We start from the raw sequence: 12,723 nt of genomic DNA, 5'->3' as shown, positions 1-12,723 counted from the left end.
ATCTAAAGCAGCCCAAAGGCGAATGAAACTTCACCTTTATAGTGCCATCGTACGTGTTGTACGTCACCGCGCTTTGCTAGATAATTTTTTAAAAACGATGGTGTGTAGGCAACGTCGTTTTAATGATGAAGTTGGGAAAATGTTGTTTTTTGGACATGCTGAAAAATGATCGTGTGTACGTGGCATAAGACTTGACAGGCTGTGAGGCGGGCGGCGATGGGCATTGAGTCGCTGATTGCTGTCAAAAGTAAAAAAAAAATATGTCCTGGATTTAATTAAAAAAATCTGGTCACCTTAATCTAAACACATTTTTCTTCACGCAGTCCTTTTTGCTGGGTAGACTTATATGAGCATTTTTTGGACTATTGTGTTTATGTTATTTATTGATTTTTGAGTGCAACTTTTACCTTAAATGGAAAAAAGGGTCTACACACGATCGGAATTTCCGACAAGAAAAGTTCGATGTGAGCTTTTGGTCGGAAATTCCGACCGTGTGTAGGCCCCATCGGACATTTTCTGTCGGAATTTCCGACAGCAAAAATTTGAGAGCTGGTTCTCAAATTTTCCGACAGGAAAAGTTCTTGTCGGAAATTCGGATCGTCTGTATGCAATTCCGACACGCAAAAATCCTATGCATGCTCGGAATCATTGAACTTAATTTTTCTCGGCTCGTCATAGTGTTGTATGTCACCGCGTTCTTGACGTTCGGAATTTCCGACAACATTTGTGTGACCATGTGTATGCAACATTCCATCTGAAAAAATCCACGGTTTTCTTGTCGGAAATTCCGATCGTGTGTACGCGGCATAAGTGTAAGTAAAACATTCATAGCAATGAGCCAAATATCACAGCTTGAACTGAATAGGCCTACGGCCTTGATATTTTCCTTTGCTTCAGAAACGCACTTCTCAGAAAGGTATTGAACTAAATGAACTTATGTCTCTTCAACCTCAGTATAACAGAATTATTTATTACTTTGCTCTGTCAGCATTTTGCCTATATTATCTTATCAGGTGAACTGCACCCGTTGCTGTGCAATACAAGCAGTAGTTACATAAGGACTGTTATTCTTTAGTTTTGTGAGGTATGGAATGTACAAATAGAACAAGGTTCTACTTGGTGAAATGTTACAGTATAATTACGCTTGCATTATTAAATAAACAAGAAAGGCTAAGGCTGAACTCCCCCTTCCCTAAATAGTGATATATTCCAAGCATTTCTTTCTTTTAATTTTGAGGATTATGGCTCACAGCTAGTGAAAACTCAAAATGTTGTATCCCAGAAAATTAAAATATTACATAAGACCAATAAAAAAAAGGATTTTAATACAGAAATGTTGGCTGACTTAAAAGTATGTCCATGTACAGTATAGTATGCACTCAATACTTGGTCAGGGTTCCTTTTGCATGAATTACTTCATCACTTTGGAGTGGTATGGAGGTGATCAGCCTGTGACACTGCTGAGGCCGAATTCACACTTGTGCGGTGCGAATTTCAGCTCTCTTATCTCTGCAGAGAGATAAGACAACTGTTCAGCAGATCAGCTCTGTTTTAGATGCGAATTTGGAGACCTGGGAGAGGGGAGGGGGGAAGTGTATTGAGCTGAATGAGAGAAATCCTGAAGAGTAATGAACACATGTGCAAATCAGATGCGTACCCATAGAAGATAATGGGCCTGAATTCGCACCTGAGCCGCACCGCAATGCCTAGAAAACGCACACGTTTTTTCGGCAATGCGCAGTGCGAATGCATCGCACATTTGTGAACCAGCCTCATGGAAAACAATGTATTTTATAATGTTATGCGAATTGGATGCGGTTTAAGCCGCAACCAATTCGCATAGGTGTGAACCCGGCCTTAGGTGTTGCTTTGATAGTGGCCTTCAGCTCGTCTGCATTGTTGGATCTGGAGTCTCTAATTTTCCTCTTGACAATACCCCACAGATTCTCTATGGGGTTTGGGTCAGGCGAGTTTGGCCAATCAAGCACAGCGATACCATGATCATTAAACAAGGTATTGGTACTTTTATCTCCATAAAGCTAGTCAGCAGAGGGAAGCATGAAGTGCTCTAAAATTTCCTGGTAGAGGGCCGCACTGACTTTGGACTTAATAAAACATAGGGGACCAACAACAGCAGATGACATGGCTCCCCAAATCATCACTGACTGTGGAAACTTCACACTGGACCTCATGCAACTTGCATTCTGTGCCTTTCTGCTCTTCCTCCAGACTCTGGGACCTTGATTTCCAAATGAAATGCAATATTTTCTGCATAGAGTGGCCCAAAATCCAAGGACTACCTTTGGGCTTTCAAGGAGCATAAATTATGCATCTAATTTCCTGACATTTGGAGAGAGTGACTCTGTGCGAAGATAGGCCAGTAGGGTTGACCTGCTCAGAAGGTGAGACCCTATGTTGGGGAGATTTTTTGCTCATAGGACTTGGAAAGTCAGGACAGCTTTGCAGGTCTGGAGAGAATGAGAAAGTTGAAGGAGAAAGCTGAGTTGACTAGTGAATCTACAGAAGGGGTTGGAGGGAGTCCTGCGTTCCTGGGAATTGGCCGAATCTGAGGTATTAGGCAAACCCTACCAGGGGACGGGAGCAGGCCCATACAGCAGGCTGCTATAGCATGGGCTGCGTGACCTGGAAGAGCCCCTGGTCTCGAAGACCGAGAGAGCAGCGGTTCAGCTGACAGGAGAGCCTGGTGGCTCTGCATTTCCGTTTAACACTGTTTTTTGTTAAAGCTGAAACCCCCTGCATGGGAAACCTTTTATCGTAAAGACTTTATTTTTCCTGCCGAGTCATTAACTATAGTTTCTGTCTTTCACTTTAAATAGTTTGTTTGGGCCAATCTGGCCCGAAATTAACTATTTCCTTTACCAATAAATGTAAAGCAATTTCAGCAAATACAAGGCTTCCTCTGATTGGATGAGGTAAAAATCATGACATAATCTGCCCACCTCTCAACCTCTGCCAGTCAGAGGAAGCTTTGTATTTATTGATTAACATACAAGGCTTTCCATTAATGGTTTGAGCAGATCTCAGACAAACTAATTTTTTGTTCCAGCAGCAGACAGGAAATCCCCACTCCACTGCCAGAACACAGCACTCTATACTGTTTGTAGCTTATTCTGAAAGTGACAGCATCTATCAGTAAAATAGTTTGTTTGGGTTAAGCTGGTCATACATGGATCAGAAGTCAGCTGCTTCAGCAGGGACCAGACAAATTTCTAGCCATGTATTGGCAGGGTGGTTATAAAGAAGACGCTCTACAAATCAACTTGTGTTTAACCGCCCTGTATGATTTTTGATCAGCGCCGCTAGCTATGATCAGTGTATTCTAATGCCGCGTACACACGATCGAAAATTCCGACAACAAAACCGTGGATTTTTTTCAGATGGAATGTTGGCTCAAACTGTGTTGCATACACAAGGTCACACAAATGTTGTCTGAAATTCCGACCATCAAGAATGCGGTGACGTACAACACTACAACGAGCCGAAAAAAATTAAGTTCAATGATTCCGAGCATGCGTCAAATTAATGCATGTTTTTTTGTGCGACGGAATTGCATACAAGAACTTTTGTTGTCGGAAAATTTAAGAACCAGCTCTCAAATTTTTGTTGTCGGAAATTCCAACAGAAAATGTCTAATGGAGCCCTACATACGGTCAGAATATCCGACCAAAAGCTCACATCGAACATTTGTTGTCGGAAATTCCGATCGTGTGTAAGTGGCATAAGAGTATGGCAGTCTCTTCACTCCCATGCCGCGTACACACGACCGTTTTTCATGACGTGAAAAATTAAATGGTAATTAACCAGTTCCCGACCTCCTCATGTACATTTACGTCAGCAGAATGGCACGGACAGGCACATCCACATACCTGTACGTCCTCTGCTAGACGTGGGTGGGGGGTCCGATCGGGAGCCCCCCCCTGGTACATGCGGAGGTTGGGTCCGCTCGGGGAGCGATCCGGGACGACGGCGCGGCTATTTGTTTTTAGCCGCTCCGTCGCGATCGCCCCCCGGAGCTGAAGAACGGCTTCCCCGTGCTTCACTGTGGCGGCGCATCGATCGAGTGATCCCTTATATAGGAAAGACTCGATCGATGGTGTCAGTCCTACAGCCACACCCCCCTACACTAGTAAACACACACTAGGTGATCCCTAAATGTTACAGCGCCCCCTGTGTTTAACTCCCAAACTGCAACTGTCATTTTCACAATAAAGAATGCAATTTAAATGCATTTTTTGCTGTGAAAATGACAATGGTCCCAAAAATGTGTCAAAATTGTCCGAAGTGTCCGCCATAATGTCGCAGTCACGAAAAAAATCGCTGATCACCGCCATTACTAGTAAAAAAAATAAAAAAAATAAAAATGCAAAAAAACTATCCCCTATTTTGTTAACGCTATAAATTTTGCGCAAACCAACCGATAAACGATTATTGCGATTTTTTTTATACCAAAAATAGGTAGAAGAATACGTATCGGCCTAAACTGAGGAAAAAAAATTGTATATATGTTTTTGGGGGATATTTATTACAGCAAAAACTCAAAAATATTGCATTTTTTTTAAAATTGTCGCTCTATTTTTGTTTATAGCGCAAAAAATAAAAACCGCAGAGGTGAGCAAATACCACCAAAAGAAAGCTCTATTTGTGGGGAAAAAAGGACGCCAATTTTGTTTGGGAGCCACGTCGCACGACCGCGCAATTGTCTGTTAAAGCAACGCAGTCCCGAACTGTAAAAACCCCTTAGGTCTTTAGCCAGCATATTGGTCCGGGCTTAAGTGGTTAAAAACGATCATGTGTAGGCTCCAGAGCATTTTTCATGATGTGAAAAATGGGCATTTAAAATTTAGAAAATGCACTAAATTTAGCGTAGTTTTTCACGTTGTCATTTTTCACGTCGTGAAAAACGGTTGTGTGTAGGCTTTAATGACGTGAAAAAAAACGTGCATGCTCAGAAGCAAGATGGGAGCGCTCATTCTGGTAAGACTATCAAATGGCTTATGAGTCCAATACTCATATACTGCAATGGTTAGTTGAGGAAAAAGTTTATAAAGTTATGTATGCATAAAGGTATTATGTAACATGTGTCCACACTCTGAAGAACACAGTGTTTCGCTACATTTTTTGAAGAAACATGATAAGAACCCCATAGGGCTGAAATTTTGGGGGATAGACCATGTTGGCCCCAACTGGCGGGGTGCCAACATGGTCCGAGAAATTTCAAAACGCGAAACGCAATGGCTGTACATGACCAATACTCTTAGTCCAAATGGCCTGAATATAGATGTGGACCTCAACTGTTTTATCAGCAATCACTAGAAAGACAGAAATTAGAATAAGATCTAGCCAATCTTGCCCTACAGTTTTAAAATTTCAAGTTATCCATCTAACATTTTTAATGTTTTTAACATTTTAATATTTTTAATATTTTTTAATAACATTTTTAACAATGCAACATAATAATATTAGTGAATATTTGGAATGCAACGTTAATTACAGTCTAGCTGTTCTATATGTATTTATTCATAGAACAGCACTGGAAAGATTCAGATCCATCTATCAGATAATTATAATGATTACAGTGTTAATACCTTTATCATTAGTTCCATCATTTTTTGTGTATAATCAGCTATGTACAATTGTTGTGGATAAACATTATAGATTGTATTTTTGCTATATTAATGATGGATGCTGCTATACATTCCTTTCCCTAAACATATTACTATTTGATATGCATAGTGGTTTCAATATGTGTGTTTTTTTGGCTGTCAGAAGTGTCTGCTCACACAGTAATAAGGTGACAGCCTCATATATATATTTGTCACCAAGATAAGCATATATTAATCGTACAGTTTGCATAAAATTGTTACAAAACTTTATTTATCACAATAATATGAGTTTTAAAAGAAAGCTTTTTTAAAAAAAATCCTTTCAAATAATTAGTTCAAACAAATATGAATTATAAATAATTTTTTAAATGATCCCCTTCCTTTCTTTTTCCCCACTAGGATTAACGAAAATGCGAGAGCATTAAGTGAACCAGAGGGGTTAATAAGGAAGGACACATGCCTCCATAAATCGCATAGGAATGACCAGAGTGCGAGTACTCATCAGCCGTTTACACACATCAGCTTATACAAGCGATGGCTAAAACGAGGGCTGGTTACAGTGGTTGGAACGCACGGTCAGCAAGGTGGGAGTGTCTCCTCCAAGGCTATTGACGTGTGACCAATCAGTATAGCAGAGGGGTGGGAACTCTGTATCCCGATCCCTCGGACCACGTGACCGCCGCGCACCAATCAGAGGTGAGCGGTAGACGTCACTGACAATGAACCCGCAGTAACGGCGCACAGCTGATGGGGAGTTACTCTACAGCCCTGTCAAAGGCTGACCAATAGGGTCCACGGAGGGGAGGTACCAAGATCAGAGCTCCCACTATAAATTAAACAGTCTAAGACGTGTAGCCACGCCCTCTGAAGACGTGGACCTATCACGAAACGCGTCAGGGCGTGACTACACGACGATTCAGCTTGCAAGGCAGCCCAGCTTCTACCCGGGACTTACGAGGGGAAATTTGAGCCTGAGTAATTTGGAGCCATATTCCTGAGTGAGCAGAGGCAGCAGCCTTTATGACAAGCGCTTTTTATCTTTAATCTTGTGTAAGCATGAGCGGGTAGCAGGGGTTTTATGATTATAAATAAAAAGGATTTTACACTATGCAAAGTCTCTCTTGCTTCCCTGCATGATTGCCAAGCTACACTGATTGAAGAGCGTACGGATCATCACTATACACCAGAGGAGGAGAACCGATGAGTGATTACCACCAGTGGATGTATCCAATGCTTTTAAAGTACTACTTTTTGGTGAGTACAATACCTTAGGGGGAAATCACAGACAGCTCCAATCAGCATTTGAATGAACAAACAGCTATACTGTGAAATCACTCCACACAAAGAACAGCATATTAGAGGAAGTGCAACGACTATCATTAATTGATTCACAAAGAGTGTGGACACATGTTACATAATACCTTTATGCATACATAACTTTATAAACTTTTTCCTCAACTAACCATTGCAGTATTGGACTCATAAGCCATTTGATAGGCTTTTTTTAGCGCTGTTAATGTTTTATTAATATTTCTTAATAACACATCGTTTTTTATGTCACTATTTTATTATAATAGCTGCTTTTTCTACTGCATAAAACAATCATACATTTAACCCTTTTTTCCATTGAGCGCTGGGATCAGAATCATCCGTAGGTTTTTTCTGGTAAGACTAGCGTTCGTAATGGAGATAGCACATTCGTCACGCTGTAACAGACTGAAAAGCACGAAGGCTGAAAAGTGCGAATCGTCTCTCACCAAACTTTTACTAACACAAAATCAGCAAAAGCAGCCCCAAGGGTGGCGCCATCGGAATGGTACTTCCCCTTTATAGTGCCGTCGTACGTGTTGTGTTGTACATCACACGCTTTGCTCGAGCATTTTTTTTCACAATCGTGTGTATGCAAGGCAGGCTTGACAAAAATCACGTCGAAAACAAATTAAAAACATTAAAAATGGTCGTGTGTACGCGGTATCAGAATACAATAGCTCAACGGGGAGGATTTCCACATCAAACATATGGATGGGAATAGAGCCCGTTAATTTTTCATTCAATCAGTGAGTTGAACTAAATAAAATAAAAAAATGAGGCTTTAAATTAGAAGTTTGATAAAGAGATTAGGGTAGGATAACACATTTGGTCTATAAAGAGTATATTTTTGTAGAGGTTGACACTTTGGACCAAAAATAGGAACATTTGAGGAGGAATGATGGACAGAGTTTTGGCTCTAAAAGAGGATCTATTCCCCACCAATGAGGGACAGTTGGGACAATACGTAGGTCCTGTTGTAGGTTTCTTGACAGCAGACAATTTCTGACCATTTCCACCACCTCCCCTTTCTTTTTTTGTTACTCCACTTTTTTTTTAATTATACCACTATAATCAGCAGAGAAACAACTACCTGTATAATTTAAGTCATAAATCCCAACCCTACATGAACACATTATAGCATCTCTCGGCAACAGCTCTAATTAATTATTTAATTTATGTTAAGACAAATTTCTGTATAAATACAATTAATCCAGGATAGAGTTTACTAACATGGACCATGACCTTTCCAGGTAATTAGCCGCTCTGTTTGATAGTGTACTTGTTGATGTTTCATTTTGTATATCTTACTAACAGTAATGTCCCTTGCACACTGGGGCGCCTGTGTGCTGTGCGTCTAACTGGTATAAATCTATGGCAGGATGAAGTATGCAGGCAGATTACCTGCATTCTGGCCATTTTTCCTGAAGGCATGGGACCCAAAACACCAGTTTCACTCATTACATTGTTTAGCAGACATGTGCACACTGAAATATTTTGTTTCGGAATTTCGTTTTCGTCCGAAAATTGTATTTATTTAGTTACTCCCTGAAATTTGTTTTTATTTATTTTGTTTAGTTAAAAAATGCATTTGTCCGAAAATCTGAATTAATTAAGGTCGAATCTATCATTGAAGGCTTATGGTGTCTGTTGAATGTTCTAAGAAGATTCGACGGAGAAGCAATGTAGAAATGTACGACTTGGCGTCGTACAGTTTAGCTGCTTTTCGAATCTTCTTAGAACTTTCGACAGACACCATAAGCCTTCAATGGCAGATTCAACGCTTGTATGTTTTTCGCTGCTTTGTCGAATCTTCGACGTTCATGTTGAATGGTCTACCCCAACACTGTCTCTATAATGTTGAATCCTTTCTCTCTATGTCGAATCTTTCCTCTCTATGTAGAATAATCTTGGACTAATTGAGTTAAGGTTAGGCACATTCGGCCAGGGCCGATCCTAGGCAGGGTGCACAGGGTGCTTTGCACCCAGGTGCCTGCAGAGGTGGGGGGGCCGAAGAGCCAGAGTTCTCTCCTTGTTTGTGTCCATCCAGAACTAGTGTTATGAGCATAGGTGTGTCTCTGACCATCTCCTGTACTATGTCTGCAGTCTCTGACCATCTCCTGTATTATGTCTGCAGTCTCTGACTGTCTCCTGTATCATGTCTGCAGTCTCTGACTGTCTCCTGTATCATGTCTGCAGTCTCTGACTGTCTCCTGTATCATGTCTGCAGTCTCTGACTGTCTCCTGTATCATGTCTGCAGTCTCTGACCGTCTCCTGTATCATGTCTGTAGTATGTCTGGGGGCTCTTTCTAACAGACTCTCTAACAGAAGCCCAATCTGTGTCCATCAGAGAGGCCCCCCTCCAGGTCCCAAGAAAGTACTCTGCTTCTCTTCCTGCATTTTGTTTATTGTTAAGAGATCATGTAAGGATCCCAGGTTAATGAAGATGTTGTGGGGGAGCATCTCTGAGGTTGAGTCATTGCCATAGAAACATTTGTAAAGGGGAGGAGTTAGTAAAATCACCACGCCCATGTGGGGGTGCCAGAAATATTTCTGCACCCAGGCGCCTGTGACCCTAGGATCGGCCCTGTATTCGACCAAAGGTTCGCACACATATAGGCCCTCACACAATGGCCAATTAAATCTCCCATTGCTGAGATTTTCCTATATATGTAGGTACTATAAAGTGTTTGCACCCCAACTGGATGCAGTACTCTTTACAAGAGATCTTGAACTTCTTTCACAATTTAGAAATTGGTCTCAGCACCAGATCCCTTTACAGTGTTATTCTCACCTTGTATCCCCATACCTATTTAAAGAAATCTTCCAACCTCCCCTATTCCCCTCACAGGCACTCATTAAAACCTCCCTGGCGGTATGATTCTTTCAGAAAAAACATGCTGAAAGCGGTACCATTATTTGCAAGGAAATTTGGCGTTTTATATTGTAGGCCTGTAATTTTTAGAAATAACTCACTTAAATCTGACCAAACAAGATTCTAATAGGCATCCCGGGTATGACATTTTTTTAAAAACAAAATTATAAATTATAATATAATAAATAATTATAAATAATTATAACAAATAATAATATAATTATAATAAAAATTATTCAATAATGTAATCAAATCAAAATCACTGAAATTTGCTCAGTTGCAGAATTGTCGCTGTCATTATTTTTTTTTTTTTATGACGAATATCCCCACAAATCGCTATCGCACAATTCTGCAAGTGATTATAATTTATTATCGTTGTTTTTTAGCTGCTCTAAAACTATTTTTGACATAAAGGGACACTTTTGGTGGCTATGGACAATCTACAGTTTGCAGGCAGAAAGAAAAGTTTTTATTATATAAAAGTACATGCAGGACACTGGGCAGACCACTAGGGCAAGGGGGGGGGTGTATTTTACATACAGTACAGTAATCTATAAGATTACAGTATACTGTATGTAATGTGTTTGTTTACGTTTTTGAATTTGGCGTCGTTCTCCGCTCCCGTGCGTCGTAACGTCGCAGGGAACGGAGATCGGCGGCACAGGAGGACGCTGTGTGAGCGAGGTCCCGCTCGCTCACACAGCGCGGTGGCATCGCTGGATCCAGGGACAAGGTAAGTAAACAGTGCCTGTGGATCCAGCGAGGCAAGCCCGAGTCTGACTCGTGGTTACCGCTCGCAGCATGAAAATCTAACCCCGAGTCAGACTCGGGAATACCGCCAGGGGGGTTAAAAAAAAACATTTCTGCCAAGATCCTCCATTCATTGAAGCTGTTCCTACAGCTTCTATGAATGAAATGGCATTAATGAATAGAGAGGGCAGACCTATCAACCATCCACCAGTTATCAGAGGCACGCTCTTTTGATAACTGCCTGTGACAGCTTCTCGGTTCTATTAAACCCAGCAGCATTGGCATCGTGGGTGGGAGGGCATCGGAGGAAGAAGATTGCTTCTGTCCTCTAGTCCAATAGTAAAGTGGCACATCACACTGAAGGCAAGTAGCATCCCTTGTGCTTACTTTTATTTTTATTTTGTGGGTAAATTTAGGCTTTAGGCTGGGTAGTCTGTAGTTGGCATGGTGCTGCACATGTGATCACTCATGACACCAGCCATTTGATGGCTTGACAGTTCAGATAAGAGCACACTCAACTGTGACAATTATCCAATGAGTTAATGCCCAGTACACATGGGCTGGTTCAGTAGCAACTGGCTATCTTTAGGTCAGTGTGTACAGCTGTCTGTTCAACAGAAGTCGGTCTAACAAATAGCTCCTGTCAAACAAGAATGCTGGAAAACCAACCAATGGCTGTGAACCCTGATGAGTGTATTCTGGTGGGTGGAAAGTCCCCCTGTCGGAATACAATGTCTCGGCGGGAGAGATCCCTGTAATTTTTTTCCCCTTAAAGCGGAGCTCCACCCTATAGTGGAACTTCCGCTCATCGGAACCCTCCCCCCCTCCGGTGTCACATTTGACAGGTATTTGCACCCACTTCCGGGAGTCCTCTCTGTGGGGAGTACGTCACTTCCCGCTCTCGCCCCCGCTGTGTTCTGGGAAACACCCGGCTCCCAGAACACAACGGGGACCAGTCAGGATGGTGCTGCGCAGCTTGCGCATGCGCCGTAGGGAATCGGGCAGTAAAGCCGGAACGCTTCACTTCCTGATTCCCTCACCGAGGATGGTGGTGGGGGCAGCAGAGTGACAAGCGATCGCTCGTCCTCTGCTGCCGACGTCACTGGACTCCAGGACAGGTAAGTGCCCTAATATTAAAAGTCAGCAGCTGCAGTATTTGTAGCTACTGGCTTTTAATTATATTTTTCCGGCGGAGATCTGCTTTAACCTGCTGCTTGAGTGCCGGCGTTCTATCGAATAGTGCCCGGGTGAAACTGTGCATGCGCTGCACGGAGCCGAGTTGACGATCAGCTGTTGCCTCGCGTTGGCTAAGGCATGTACATGTAGGAGAGGGGCGGATATTTGCATGAAAGGGGCGGATTTTTAATTTATGGGCAGTGGTGGGGGCGGAATTAATATTGAAGGCCAAACAAAGCTGGAAAATAAATCTTTATCTAATATAGAATAAGCCGCCCTTCAATTGATTAAACACGCCCCACAAGCATACATAATGAATAGCAGATAAAGATTTATTTTGTAGATTTGTTTGGCCATTAATAAAAAAATCCGCCCTTACAACTGCCTATCATTTAAAAATCTGGCCCCTTGATGTAAATATCCCCCCCTCTCTTACATTAACGTGCCTCGGCCACGGCACATGCGTAGTTACGGCTAGGCATTTTTCGATAGGGGGGCATTTCTCAACAGGACACCGGTTCACACTGGGGCAGCTTCAAAGTCACCCAGCCTCTAAAGCCACCTTGTACAGCGTGACTTCCGCGTGGCTTGCAAACGGCTTCTGTAATAGAAGTCAATGCAAGTCGCTCTGAAGTCGTCCCCAAATGGTACAGGAACCTTTTTCTAAGTCAGATCGTCTTGGGTTGCTCCGATTAGAACGGTTCCGTTGCACTGAATGGAGCATGACCTGTTAGATGGCCAAGTCGCCTGACAGGTCGCCTCAGTGTGAACCGAGCCTGAATGGAAAAAAAATGTATGTGTGTATCCAGCTTTAATTACATGAAGAAATACAACGTAACATTATTGTTTCATTGTAGCTACTCTGATTCATTCTTGTACTGTATACATCAAAGCAAGGTCACTTGATCTGCGTATGACAGTTAAAGCAACCTCCCAAGTAGAAAAAAACATGTTTGCCTGTATTAAAATTTGTTCTTAGTTAACTCCTT

This window comes from Rana temporaria, chromosome 1 (genome assembly GCF_905171775.1).
Source record: "Rana temporaria chromosome 1, aRanTem1.1, whole genome shotgun sequence".
NCBI lineage: Eukaryota > Metazoa > Chordata > Amphibia > Anura > Ranidae > Rana > Rana temporaria.
The sequence above is the reverse complement of the archived record's forward strand: the minus strand, read 5'-3'. Positions refer to the sequence as shown.